Genomic DNA, 15,861 nt, shown 5'->3' with positions numbered 1-15,861 from the left:
GATATATTGACTCTCTTGAATCACATGAAACAATATCAGCAATGGATACTCAGATCTCCTTATGACACCTTTGTATGACTTATTAAAAGTGAAAACGAATACATACAACATTTTCTTAAAATAGAATAACATATTACATTAGTAGTGGTTATAATTGTGAATATGATTGTAACCTCCTAAATTTGACTCAAGTGTTACGATCAGATCTAGTTAGTCACATAATTTACCCCATAAATATTATAATGATATATATATATATATATAAGGTCTAGTTGTTTTAAAAGTCCATTCCAAAGTGACTTGATTCATTTATTGAATAAGTAATTTTGATATATTATAAAGAGAGACAATACAACATCCCACCCACACGTTAAAACTTGAACATATTTAAAAGTTTTACTTGAGAAACCCTATTATCCATTTTCTTTTGATCCATCAACTCCCTTATTAACTACTTCTTGGTCAAAGAAACCAAAATGATAACCCTCCTATCGATCATTGAATTAATTAAAGCGTCCTCCACATTTGCAGCAAGCCTTGTGAATAACTTGTCACTTATAGCATCTCCAAAATGACAGCAGATCATTGGCTCTATAACAGCTCTGATGGTATTTGAAATATTTTTTCCCATTTGCGTATAAATGTCGAAACCAAAGTCTTTGTTACGGAGCATCTCATTTTTATTTATATGATCGGCATCCACTTCGAAAACTTGTAGATTAGTAATTTCAAATGATCCTTCCGTCTCGAAAATCTCAACCACTTCTTGTTTGCAAGGTGTATAAAAAGGAAGGTTGAATGAATCCACATGTCTCTCTTCTACAACTCCCTGCAATTCGTAATTAAGTTAGTTTATTGCAATTGAGTAATTGTTGAAATAGAGTAAATGGATTATATGGCACCTGCGCAACCAAATCAAGAAGTGATTTAGCAACAAGCTCCCAACCATAGTCTTCGTTGGAGGGGTCGACATTTTTCCAGCCATAAAGGTTAGCACCATACGGCCTTGGGATATAATTTCTTTGGAGCGCAAGCTTAGAAAATTTGTGAAGTCTTTCTGAAATTGGTCGGCATATGCTTGGAAAACATTGGGATGACTTATCTTGCCATGTATACGTTTCCCTTATTCTTCTCTAGCCCAACTGGGAGCTAATGAAAAGATCAAAGTTAAATGAGATTAAAATAGATTCTTTAATAGATCAAAGAGAAGGGTTTTGGTCAAGTGACTGACCTTTGTGAGCCAATGAAGCGCATAGGAAGAATTGACAAAGTGGAGGCTTCTAGTTGGAAAGAGTCTGTCATAGAAAGAGCCCGCAACTGCTCCTATGAAACACCCTTCTTGCACCATTACTCCTTTTTCTTTCTTCAGCCTCTCAATGAAACCGGGAACCGACTTAAACACAGAGTTGAAGTCATTGTCTGGAAGATCATTTAGAAGCACTTCAAACTCTGGAAATTTCAACTCTTCTAGCTTACATATCTCATGGATTGTGTTAATAACTTGAGATATAGTGTGGAAGGTGTTAGCTCCTGATGAGCAACCTAAGTCTGCCACCTTTATACAAGTTGGAGCCATTTCCTTGAACATATCTCTAATGGATTCTTCAATGATTGGTGTTACCTTTGATATCACTGCTTTCTGAAAGCACAAAAAACTGGTCATTTTTTTAAAAAAGAAAAACGAACATATATAAAGAAGAAATCATGTAATATCGTACTTGGAAAACTGAATTATTAGCATAGCTAATTTCATGATCTGCTGCATTCATGCGAAGAACCTTTGCTTCTTCCATTTTGCTTGCTTAATTTCTTTACAAACTTATGTACTTTAGTGTTTTCTGGTGTGTTTTCCTTAACATTCTGCTATATATATATATATACACATACGTACGCATGAAACAATGATCATTGTTTATACGCTAAAACTGTAGGGTTTTTTCCTCATTGTTTCGTCTTCAATTTTTAATATGGTTCACACATCAGTTTGGTCAGATGAAAATCGACATTCTTTGGAAGAAGCTGTCCAATAACGACCACCTCAGTTTTCTTCATGAATAAGTTTGTTAACAACAAGAGAATGATGAAATCAACGAGAGAAAGATTCTAATAAATGCTCGGTTTGTCTTTGTTTAATAATTCGCTAATAAAAATAGTGGATGAAAGGTACATTGCATTATTTTATTCCTGCAGTTAAAGTGGCCAATGTTTGGTAACTAAGTGTCGAAAATAAAGTTATGAATAATAATAAAATAAAAAATAAAATATTAAAATTATAAGAAATTAAAACTAATCCACCTTTTGTTTCTTCATATTTCTTTAATATCAAACTAATCCACCTTTCTTTTTTTAATGAATTACGAACGTGGAGTCTTCAAAGTAACAAAACTAATCCACTTTTTCTTTTCTCTGATATCAGGTTCAACATTATATTTTGAAATTTGAGAAGCTATATTTAAAGTTTATGAACATAAAATTACAAAATTTTAAGAGTGTGAAATTAAATTATTAATATAAAATATAAAAAATATTTTAAAATTTTTAGAAAGTATGATTACATTTTAATATCCCTCTATTGTTCCCTGTCCCATGACCAAGATAATTTATAATCTCAAACTACGAATTTAAAATATGAATTACGCCGCGTGAAGTCTTTAAAGTTACAAATCGTGGAAATCAACTAATGCAGTATTTCTATGAATCCACTTCTCCTTTCCTTTCATACACTATGATTAATGTTAGGGATGTATGCAAGATTTTATAATAGGAATGTGAATTTAAAAAGTTATATTAAAATTTTAGAAGTACAAAATTATAAAATTTCAGAGAGTATGAAATTTGATAATGAAATAAAATGCAAATAAATACTTACAGTATATAATAATTTAAAATTTTAAGGAAGTGTGACTCATTCTAACATCCCCTCAATCCATTTTTAATCAATGTCCAAGAGAATTTATGATTTCAAATCGTGAATGCATGCTTTTTAATTTTAGATTGATTAATTTTGTTTTCTTTAAAAAGATGTTTTTAAGGTATTCGACCTACTTAACCTAAAGGTCGATGGCGACTCCAAATTAATAAAAATCCAATTTGTTTAAATAAGTCGTGAACCTGGTTTTTCCATTTAAAAATAAACTTATAAGAAAAAATGGTTAAGACAATGACTTTAATATCCTTAGATTTAGAGTTCTATATGATATCTACTTCTTATGTATATAAATAAGGAGTTTAGAGAAAGCATTATACACAATTCATTATTGAGATAATAACATAGTTCTCTCTCCTTATTCTCATATATTTCTTTTGTTGTTATTCTTACCACTTCCTTCCTTCTTATTTCACAACGAAAATCTATTTATTTTTAATTCGAATCGAATTTTGTTTACTCATAAATAAGATCCAAGTAGTAATTTAATATTAAATATGATAGAAAATGTTTGCTGGAATGATATTTTATTTAAAATATTTTAAAGTTCAAAGATTAATTAAACATATTATTCATAATTCGTTGATTGTTGGTACAATTAACCCTTAAATTATCAAACTAATATCCAAACAACATTAATGTTGGAAATGATATTCTTATCGATCATATAGGACGAATACGCATCCAATTGATCGCGTCTTACAAAAGCATTTTTGTTCTTTAGGGAAGGCGTGATTTCCTAATCACGTCTCTCTTTTCAAATTTTATTTAAGAATTTTTTATATTATATTAACTAATCTATTTCTTTAATCAATTTATATTATTTAAATTATATTATAATAATTTAATTAGTTTATAATAATTTTAAATGAACTAATTTATTTAATATTTTTAATTTATTTAAACAATTTTTGTTTACATAATTTATTTTTTAAATAATTTATATTTAACCTAGTAATTAGTATCTACACTTTTAATTAATAAATACTTAAAATGACTATGTTTTGCAAATTAGAAATACAAATTTTACATTAGAAATATTCATATGAATATTTACAAAGAAAACGTCAAAAACAAATCTTGTAACACCCCAAATTTGATCATTTTAAGATGGTCTAAGATGTAGTATTGGACTGCCAGAGCAACACATAATTTAAAATATTTTTCTTTACACAATATAAACTCATGTCATAATGCAAAATACCAAAAATAGTTATAAATCACTTATATAATTCAGAGTTTCATGACAATTTGATACAAATCAAAATAATATAATATTAATATAGTTTACATACCAAAATACATAAAAAGGGTTCTATGAATACATATGTCTATTAAAATATTTAGTACGTTACTCTGACGAGAGACAATAGATATGCTATCGCGATAGTACTTCTCAAATAATCTAAGCTACTAACTTGCAAACAGAAACATATGAATGTTGAGTTTTACAAAGCTCAATGATACACTTCTACTCTACTATGCTACTTGTGATGAGTGTTTAATATTGCATATATATTTATCATTATTTACTCCTTCTTTTTCGATTGGATATTAATGATTTATCTTTATTTTGAGTTTATTTTGGACATGAGTTTTATTGGATTAATTAGCACAAAAAGTAGTAGATTTCGATAGTTCAGTCAACATCTTCTAAAAGACGAGCGTAATTTTCTTGAGTATTTAATTGGAATTTACCTAGCATAAGATTATCCATAAGATGAAGCAGAATTCAACTAGAACTACAAAACTTAAATATTTTTTTTATCTTTTGTGATAAACTTTTTAGATTTAGGATTTTTAGTTTGATTATTATTATTATTTATATAGGAGTTAGTTATTTTATTAGAACCCTCGGTAGGATTTTTAGTTTGATTATATCGTTTTCTTGTACTTAAGAATTAGTTATTTTATTTACTTAGAACTCTCGGGTTATAAATACCCCATAGGTTCAACCTTTTGAACTCATATCGGGTTATAAATATATATATTGCTAAGTATGATTTCTATCATGCTTAGCTAATTTTCCTATTAGCCAAAAGCTGAGCAACAATTCAATCTATTTCGTGATAATTGAAAAGCGCTTCATACCTTCAGATATATTTCTTGATTTTCTACAAATTATGATTGACAATAGACATTTCCTTTCAAATATCTCAACATTTTAAATTCAAAGAGTGAACATTGGCTTGAATGTTGTTTTGATTTACCGTTGGGGAGATCAGGTTCGAATCTTATTGAAACACCATAATCTGAGCACATGATTTTCCAGTATTTAAAGTAGCATTGGTGTTAACATCAATAGCCATTGTTGATCAAAACAAGGATTAAATTCTAATGATGGATATTGAAAATTAGTTCATAGGAGAGAAGTGCAAGTTACAAGGCTTGGGCCATGTAGACTATAACCGACAAGAATCTCGAAGTAAAACCTATTTTAATGATCAAACCAAATTGAGGCAAAGCAAAGTTGGAGGCTATCACTCATCATAATTATTTTCAATAATCTATATTCTTAGTTTTATTATTTTTATTTATTCAATTTATTTTACTAAACCCCTTTATTTTTTCTTTACAATTTTTTGGGATCAAGATCAATTCAAACCGACATTGGAAATTTCTAAGTCCCTGCAAATTGACCCTTTCTTCTCTATACAATATTCTTAGCTTATTTATTTGAGAAAAAGGCTTAATTTATTTATCAATTACGATGCTTGTGAAATTGACGTCATTGTCGGGGACTTCAGCAAATTACTGATATTGTTTGTTTTGATTTATGACTAGGAAGAACTCGGGTGAACTAGTTGATTTAAACCTAAGATCGATGTAGTAGCCCAGAGACTACACGAACGCACGCATAAGGAAGAAAGACAACAACAATAACAAAAACGAAACCTACATGATCCAATTGTTGACACAACATTCGTTCCTGAAACAACATCTGAGGTAGAATCCCTGTGCGAAAATGAATCGATCCCTATGACTACATCAACAATCTGACAATTAGCTACGTCACCTACCGAACAACAACCATTATGCATCGCATTCCCGAATGGAGAAACACTATTCGAACTCAAGACCGGCTTGATCCATCTTTTACATACTTTCCATAGACTACCAAGTGAAAATCTCACAAAGACCTTACTAAATTTTATACGGTTTTCTCTAGCACGAAACCATATGGAGTATCCGAGGATCATATTAAACTTTGCGCTTTTCCTTTTTCATTGGCCGATTTAGCTAAGGATTGGGTATTTAACTTACCATCTAATCCTATTACTACTTAGGTTGGCATGAATCATCTTTTTATTGTCAGGTTTTTCCATGTGGTGAAGGTGACCAAATTAAGATGAATCATCTTATGAATCTAACAAAATGATGGAGAATCGTTATAAGACTAGTGGGAAAAATTTAAGAAACTCTATGCTAGTTGTCCACAGCACGTGTTAATCGAACAATCTTTTCTCAAATATTTCTATGAATGATTACTCCCTTTGGAGATGAAGATGATTGAGGAAACTAGTGGAGGAGCACTTGTGAATATGACTCCACATGCAGCCAGAAATCTAATTTCTACTATGGCCACTAACTCTCAACAGTTTGGCTCTTCTAGCGAACCTACTCATCGGGTTCACGAGATAAGTACAATTTCATTGAAAAATAAAATTGATAAATTGGTTAATATTGTTCAATCTCTTGTTGTAGGAAAAACAAGTACCGCTAGACTTTATGAGATATGCACAAGGTTAGACCATCTCATGGATTTTTTTCTGATGTTATAAGAAGACACTAACACACAAGTAAATGCAATTGGTAATTTTCTAGGACCTCCCTAGACACCTTACAATACTCACGCAAATACATATAATTAGGGGTGGAGGGATAATCCAAACTTCAACTATTCATAAAATCCTAGAATAAATCAGTTGTATCAACCAAGTCAACCACCTACTCAGCTGTATCAACTGCCTATATCATCATTAGAGTCAATCATCGAATGTTGGGAATTATCTCAAAAGAAGTTTGAACAAAAGACTGAGGCATATTTTCAAGTTCTCAACAAGTAAATAAGCCAACTAGCACAAGCTATTAGTCTATTAGAGTCACAAATAAAGTTACCATCTCAAATCGAGGCTAACACACAAAAAAACGTTAGTGTCATCACCCTTCGGAGTGGCACTTTTATTGCACCACCAGTCCCAGAGGATGTTGTCACATAATCCCATAAGAAAAAAATGAATCAAGATCCTAGAAGAAGAATGAAGAAGGAAGAAGTACATGCAAGATCCTAGAGTAAAAAGAATGATGAATAGTAAACTCCTCTCGCACCATCTCCCTATGCTGTTTCACCTCACTTTCCATCGAGGTTAGTTAAACGTGATAAGCAAGCTGAGAAAAAGAAGATTCTTGTTTTTTTTAAAAAAGTGAAGATAAACACACCTCTTCTTGAAGTAATCCAAAAAGTATCGGGGTATGCCAGATTCTTGAAAGATCTTTGCATAAATAAAAAGAGGCTTACCGGTAATGAGAAGGTAAACTTAGGTGAAAATGTATCAACTATTTTCAACGTAGGCTTCCACCTAAGCTCAAGGATCAATGTATGTTTGTTATTCCTTGTAAAATCGGTAAAGTAGGAATTAAATGATCTATGTTTGATTTAGGTGCTTCCATAAATGTCATGCATCTTTCTGTTTACAACTCAATTTCTGTCGAGCCTTTAAAAGAAATTAGAATAGCGATTCAGCTCATTGATTGATCCTTCATTTATCCCCAAGGCCTGCTTGAGAACGTTTTGGTTAAGGTAAATAAAATAAATTTTCCAGCGAATTTCTATATCATCAACATGGAAAATGATCGAGCCAACACTTCCTCTGAAATTCTTCTTGGCCTTCTATTCCTAAGCACTGCACATACCAAAATTGACTCCAAGAGTAGAATTCTTACTATCGAATCCACTGGTGAGGTAGTTAAGTTCGACGTTTACAAGGCGATGAAATATCCAAAAATATTGTAAGCATTAATTTCATTGATGTTATTGAGCCGTTGGTAGATGATTTTGTTGAAACCAACATATCCAATGATTTGTGTAAAGAGTTTGAGAATTATGAAGAAGAAATTAGGGAGTTGGAAAATATTTTTTCCATTCATTATGGTTTGCACCTAACTCCATCTAAATCTAAATTTTTACCTTCCATTTTGCAGGTACCAAATTAAAGATAAAATCATTTTCAAAACATCTAAAGAACACGTTTTTGGGTAAAAAAGATGCTTCATCAATTATTATTTCGGAAAAGCTTTCAAAGCTGAAAAAAGATCCGAAGAAAAGCTTATTAGAATGCCAGAAACTACAAGGATAAAATGAAAAATTTCTGTAATCGTAGAATTTCTCGTAAGGAAGTTCTCAGTTGGACAATAGTGTGGAGAAAGTATCTCATGAACAATCTGTAGTCTAAACCAGATCGTCGAGCTAACGACGTTAAACAAAAGCGCACTAATGGGAGGCAGCCTATTTTTATTATTTTTCGTTCAATTTATTTATTTTACTATTTTCTTTTTATAGTTATTATTTATTTTTATTTTTATTTTTAGGTATACCAGGTATTTTGATCGAGCTCATAGATATGACCATGGAGTTTATTCATGTCCCAACATACTATACATGGGGAGTATTATACTTTCTTTCACTTTGTGCTATATTTATTTCGTATTGGGACAATACTCTTTAAGTGAGGGGGAAGAGTGACAATTCCATCTTGTTTATTCATGTTGGTTTAATGGAATATTTCAATGCTTATGACTATTGCTTGCCTTGGTTGATTTGTTAGTTTTTTCATAATCCCTTTTTTAGAAGCTTGAGCTGAGCTTGTTATGCATGAATAATTGATTTGAGTAGATAAGATAATTTTATGAAACCCTTCAATATTGTGATATAATTGTTAGTGTTGCTTAAATATGAGCTTGTTGTTATTTCGCTAGTGATTAATGTTATCTTTAGGTGTATAACTTTGTGAAACGGTTGTGAGTGGTAGATCGTTTGAATGTAAGCGAATTGGAGAACCGGGATGAGTTGATTGGTTTGTAATCTCATTTCCAGTTTAAAGTTTTACTAACTAGTCGATACTACAGAGTTTAAAAACATAGAGAGAAGCGCATAAAAAGGGGAGTAATTTGAAAAAAATGAAAAATGAAAGAGAGAGAGGAAATAAGAAAAAGGAAATAAAAAGAGAGTGAGTGAGTGACAAAAAAAGGGGAAGCAAAATAAAACTCATACTCCACCAATAGCTGTTCATGAGGAAACTAAACTTGGTTCGATTTCATCTCACAACCAAATAGCAAAAACTCTGTATATCTAACCCTTATTCATTTATATCATATCTTAATATTAGAGGGTTTAATTTTTGTAAGGTAATAGGACTCGTTGTGCAATAAATCCAAAAGGTAGGTAATTTAAATACCTATTTACATCACGTTTCCCCCTTTTCCCTTTATTTTTCTCTCCAGTCGTCTAAACTAGTATTGTTTTTCTTTCTTCACTTTTTGTTTTCATCTTCAGTTTTTGGCCATTTCAACGTCGTTTGTACCATCATGACCTCCACCACCCACGCCATTGTGTTCACCATGTCATCTTGATCAAAACCTACTAAACCCCTTTACTATCAATGTTGACGTATAAGAGTTTGAGAAGGAATAAGTTTGAGGTTTCTTTAAAATCGAGTCTTCACTGCAAACCACTACAAACCGACCTCGGTGATCTGATTTCTCCTGAGCGCTTGCTAGACCTAGTGCTACCGAGCATGGAAAACATGTTTAGAGTTAGTGCTACAGCTAGCTAGAGGTGTTTTCCTTATTTAGTGTTACATGCATTTTATTTGAATGTGTTATGTTTACGATATGTTGAGCATTGATGTGTGATAAAAATATATGTTTTATATTTACCAATGTGGGCTTTAATAGAATGGTTAAATTATGTTCCTATCAGTGAGTAAAGTATGATGAACTGAATTACCGACTGGTTCATCCACTAGGACGATAAATCCAACTACTGACTGGTTCATCTCATCGAGATGGTAAACCCAACAACCGCATGGTACATTATAGAGTTAATTGGGTTGCATTGCATTGCATCAATTCTATTTATGATGTTTTATATGTATTACACACTTTAATGATGTGGTTATCTTGCACTTAGAGCACACTGTGCTCTTTATCTCACCTCGTTAGTTTCTTCTTTTTTAGATTAATACTATATTTTATGTTTTTATCAGATTTGAGGTTTATTACATATTTTGAGATTTTAGAATTTAAGATTTAACAAGCATTATTTTATTGGTTATGAATGTTATTATTATTTATTTATATGAACTTTAAATGAGTTTTGTTTTATAAACTATTGCTAGTGTGGTCTCTAATATTCAGTCATAACATAGTCGGTCTAGGGGTTACATTTAGTGGTATCAGAGCACGGTTCGAACTCTCGCACTGTGAAGTCCTAAAAGAAATTTTAAATAGAAATGATTTTATCATGCATCAAATAATATTTTAGAAAAATGAGGATTATTTAAAATTTTATAAGTATTGGATTTTTTAAAAATAAATTAATAAGATTATTATTTTGAGTTATTTTTGTTTTGATACTCCAGTATTAAATATGATGTTAGTGTTTGGGTATTCTTGTGATGTAGATTATTAGACCGATAGAATGCCTCATCGTAGAGCTAGAGGTACTCCTGTGCTAGCTCGTGAGGGATGTAACGCTCGTGGTTATGGAGGTTGAGCGCCTGTTGCTATGCCTTTTACTAAACGTAGTGTTAATGGTCGTGGAGGTCGAGCAACTAATGTCAATAGAGATTTTGAGACGACTGTATCTGAGGATAAGCAGTTTACTTAGGAGACTAATCCTACCGAGCAGAGTGATGACCGACCTACTTTTGAGAGAATGGATACAGTTGATATGGATGATGTGAATCTTAGATGTGCAATATTATAAATGATCTATAGGACTAGTGATGATCAGGCTGATAGCTTAAGGACACGTATTTCTGCAAATCTTTAGGTTGTTTGAGCCTCTTTGTTTCATGGTATGTCTAGAGTACTCCTCTTGTGGATAAGTATTGGTGAGAGGATATTTTTATGTGATTGATGAGAGGAATTATCCCAAGAATCACAGACTTCAAGCTATAATTTCTATGTTGAAAGATGATGCAAAGCGATGGTGGAAGTCTATCGAGAGAACTTCTCAGTCAGAATAGTTGACTTGGGTAGGTTTTCAAGAGATGTTCCGGAGACGCTATGTGGTTTTTAGATATTTAGAGGAGAGTTTATGGGTCTCTGATAGAATTATATGACAGTGTAGGATTATGAGATAGAGCTTCTAAGGTTGAGTACATATGCATCTGGGATGATTGCCACAGAGAGTGACAAGTGTATTTGGTTTGAGAAAGACTACAACAAGATATTCGAAGACAAGTGGCTACTTATCAGGAGAGACTATATTTGATAAGTTGGTTGACAATGCTAGAATTTCTGAAGAAATGGAAGTGTTTGAGAATGAACAAGGTCGAGAGAGATCGTTTGAAGAAACACCCTAGTTCCTTTAGCCCATCAGAATCAACTGATCGTCCTAGTAGGAGGGTTAGGCAAGAGACTATTCAGCAAAATAGTTTTGAGTTTAGGTATGCAACTTTGACTACTTCTTTTGTTAGTGCTAGTGGTTCTACTGGTTTTAGAGAGTTACCTACTTGTACTTATTGTAATAGACGTCATGAGGGAGAGTATAGGAAGAAGACATGTTCTTTCTTCCGATGTGGTGCTCAGGATAATTTCTTTAGGCAGTGTTCACATCCTCCTACTGGATCTTTTGCTCGATCTCAGCATAATGTTTTGCACAGACACTTGCTAGAGTTCAGAGTTAGAGTAGGCCTACTCAATATGGATTTACTACAGACACTGCTAGCAGAGGATAATCTACTCAAAGTAGGGGATCAGGTAGGACTCCAACTAGACAACCAACTTTGGTTTATGCTACTAGAGCTCATGATGGTGACGTCGCGTCAGATTTGTTAGGAGGTACATTTATCGTTTATTTGTTTAGTCTATGCAATTATTATGGTAAACATATGAACAACATAATTGTTGAAACCGAGCTATTGATCCCTTTCCGTTAAATCTTTATGTTAAAGGTCTAGATGAGAAATGATTTGAGTATTGAAAATTGTGTTACTTAACTTTGTAAATTTTGAGGATGAAATTTCTTTAAGGAGGGGAGAGTTGTCACATCTCGATTTTAGAGGGTTAAATTTTCGTAAGGTAATAAGACTCGTTGTGCAATAAATCCAAAAGCTTAGGTTATTTAAATACCTATTTACACTACTTTTTCCTGTTTTCCCTTTATTTTTCTCTCTAGCCGCCCACACTAGTATTGTTTTTTTTCTCTCCATTTTTTTCTTCATCTTTGGGTTTTCCCGTTTCATCGTCATCTGTACCGTCGTGACCTCCACCGTCTACTCTATTTCGTTCAACATGCCTTCCCGATCAAAACCCACTAAACCATGTCACTATTGTTGGTAGCATGGGAGTTCAAGAAGGGAAAAGTTTCGAGTTTCTTTAAAATTGAGTCTCCACCGCGAACCACTGCAAACTAACCCCGATAACCCGATCTCTCCTGAGAGTTCACAAGTGGAATCGGACTCGTCTTATCCTATTGATATTAATCTTGACAGTTTGACTAGAGTTACATGTTCTAACGTTACTGGATCTAGTACTAACGAGCGTGGAAATCGTGTTTAAAGTTAGTATTACAACTAGCTAGAGGTGTGTTCCTTATTTAGTTCTACATGTGCTTTATTTGAATGTGCTATGTTTACGATATGTTGACATTGATGTGTGATAAGTGAATCTATGTTTTATATTTACTGATGTGTGTTTTAGTCGAATAGTTGAATTATGTTCCTATTAGCGAGTAAAGTATGATGAATCGATTATGTTGTGATCGTTTTGTTTTAGTATGAGTATGTAATTACTCATATTGTTACGTATGTTGCATCTGGATGGGATAACATTATAGAAGTGACCGAATTACTAAAATGGTTCATCCATTGGGATGATAAATCCAACTGCCGACTAGTCCATCTCAGTGAGATGGCAAACCCAACAATGCCATGGTACATGATAAAGTTAATTGGGTTGCATTGCATTGCATCCATTCTATGTATAACATGTTTTTATGATGTGGTTGTCTCACACTTAGAGGATACATTCAACTCTTTAGCTCACCTGTTAGTTTCTTTTTTTTTCTTCAGATTCTCTTGACCGATAACATTGTCCTGGTGCTGGAGGATCGACTAGTGATATTTTATTATTATACATACATTATGACAATTTCATATTAATACTATATTTTATGTTTTTATCAGATTTGGGGTTTTTACATATTTTGATATTTTTGAATTTAAGATTTAACATGCATTATTTTATTGGTTATGAATGTTTATTATTATTTACTTATAAGAACTTTAAATGAGTTATGTTTTATAAACTATAGTTAGTGTGGTCTCCAAGATTCGGTCGTAACGTCTAGGTCGGGTCTCGGGGAATACAATTTGAAATTTTTTTTTTATGGGATTAACTTTTCACATTTGTTTGATTATCTTGTCTAACTTTTTCAAATCATGCTTAAACTTGAGATTTGATAACTTTTTGAGTGAATCTTTGGTAAATAATGGAAATCGATATTGAAGTCTCCTTGAGGATAAGCATTGAATAAGTGAGGGAGAATTTGATGAATGTTTAATATTGCATATTTTTATTATTATTTACTCCTTATTTTTCAATTGGATATTATTCATTTATCTTTATTTCGAGTTTATTTTGGACCAGGTCTTTATTGGATTAATTAGCCAAAAAAAAAGTAGCAGATTTTGATTGTTTAGTCTGCATCTTCTAGAATACAAGTGTAATTATCTTGAATATTTAATTGTAATTTACCTAGAATAAGGTTGTCCATAAGATGAAGTATAATTCTACCAAAACTACAAGACTTAAATATTTATTTTTATTTTTTGTGATAAACCTTTTATATTTAGGATTTTTTAGTTTGATTATTTTATTATTATTATTTATTTAGGAATTAATTATTTTATTAGAATTCTAGGTAAGATTTTTAGTTTGAATATATCATTATCTTGTATCTAGGAATTAGTTATTTATTTACTTAGAACTCTCGGGTTATAAATACCTCATAGGTTCAACTTTTGAATTCATATTGGAATTTATATTTCCTTAGCTATTTATTAAAGTTATACATTTCTTTCATATCTTTATTTTCTTTTCATAATGCTAAGTATGATTTCTCATTCTTAGCTAATTTTCCTATTAGCCAAATGATGAGCAACAACTCATTCCATTTTCTGAGAATTGAAATGCACTTCATATCTTCATGTATATTTCTTGATTTTCTGCAAACTAGGATTGGCAATCAACCTTTCCTTTAAATATCTCAATAATTTCAATTCAAATAGTGTACATTGGCTTGAATGTTGTTTTGATTTACCGTTGGGGAAAAGAGTCAGCTTGTAACAAATTCAACTTCCTAAGAACAAACTTAGCAGCGGTCCGGTAAGGGAAATCAAGATCAAGTTTGTCTCTCATTGAGACACCATAATCTAAGCACGGGCTTTTCCAGCATTTAAAGTAGCATTGGTGTTAACAATGATAACTGTTAAACCAAACAAGGACTAAATTCTAAGGATTGACTTTGGAAATTAGTTCATAGGAGAGAAGAGCAAGTTACAAAAGTTGGGCCTTTTAGACTATAACAAGCAAGAATCCCAAAGTAAAACATGTTTCAATGATCGAAACAAATTGAGGCGAAGCGAAGCTGGAGGTTATCGACTATCTCTCATCATAATTATTTTCAATAATTTTTTTCTTATTTTTTTATTTTAATTTATTCAATTTATTTTACTAAACCTCTTTATTTTTCTTTACAATTTTTCTTAGATCAAAATCAATTCAAACTGACATTGAAAATTTCTAAGACCCTGCTCGACCCTTTCTTCTCTATATTATATTCTTAGCTTTTTATTTGAGAAAAAAGCTTAATTTATTTGACAATTATGGCGCTTGTCAACTTGCAATTCATAAACATAATCATGTTAGGTAATATAAGCAAAGAGATATAAGTCTAGACATACAATATCATCAATAAGGTATCATGCTAATCAATTTTCACTATTATCAACATAATAGAGTTCTCATTCCTAAACTACACTTAGCTAGCCTCATTTATCATACAATATACACACTAATCATAATTTCATATAAAATATTGATACTCGATATCACATAAAAAACCATGTAATAGAGATAGAGAATTTCGATATCACATAACATTGATACTTATTTTCTCCATAAAAGGAATATGTAGATGTATGATCTCACATAACAATCAGGTATAACTTATAGAGGGGAATCTGGTCTCACCGAATATCGATGATAATTCCGACAACAACTCCTTGAGAGGAAGTTGTCTGGTATCACATAGCATTAGATAATTTTTCATCATACATGAATGCAATACACAATATAGCTCGTAGGCTGCACACAATAATAAATACTTGTGAAAATGATGTAAAATAGGACAAGAGAGTCTTAATCTAAAATAATTTAATATAAAAATTCAAAATAAAAAATAATTATTTTAAATTTAATTCAAAATTATATTAAATTATTTTAAATTAACCATAATTTTTAACTGCTTAAGAGAAAAGCTCTAAAATTCCAAATAGAACATTTTCATAGTTTTGAGGATAACTTTCAATTAAATTATAATAAGGGAAAAATAAATTTAAATAAATAGGTCTAAATAATTATTTCAAATAGAACATTGATCAGATTTAAAAAAAAAAGTAATGAAATTAAAGGATGAATTTAAGATT

At 31.4% G+C, this 15,861-nt stretch overlaps 1 pseudogene; it reads right to left on the bottom strand.

Moving 5' to 3' along the window:
- Positions 1–451: 451 nt before the first annotated feature.
- LOC120200448 lies at positions 452–1,873 on the bottom strand (annotated as a pseudogene).
- Positions 1,874–15,861: the final 13,988 nt, after the last annotated feature.

This window comes from Hibiscus syriacus, unplaced genomic scaffold, assembly GCF_006381635.1.
Source record: "Hibiscus syriacus cultivar Baekdansim isolate YM2019G1 unplaced genomic scaffold, ASM638163v2 tig00005974_pilon, whole genome shotgun sequence".
NCBI lineage: Eukaryota > Viridiplantae > Streptophyta > Magnoliopsida > Malvales > Malvaceae > Hibiscus > Hibiscus syriacus.
Note: the sequence above shows the minus strand (reverse complement) of the source record. Positions and strands in the feature narration are given on the sequence as shown.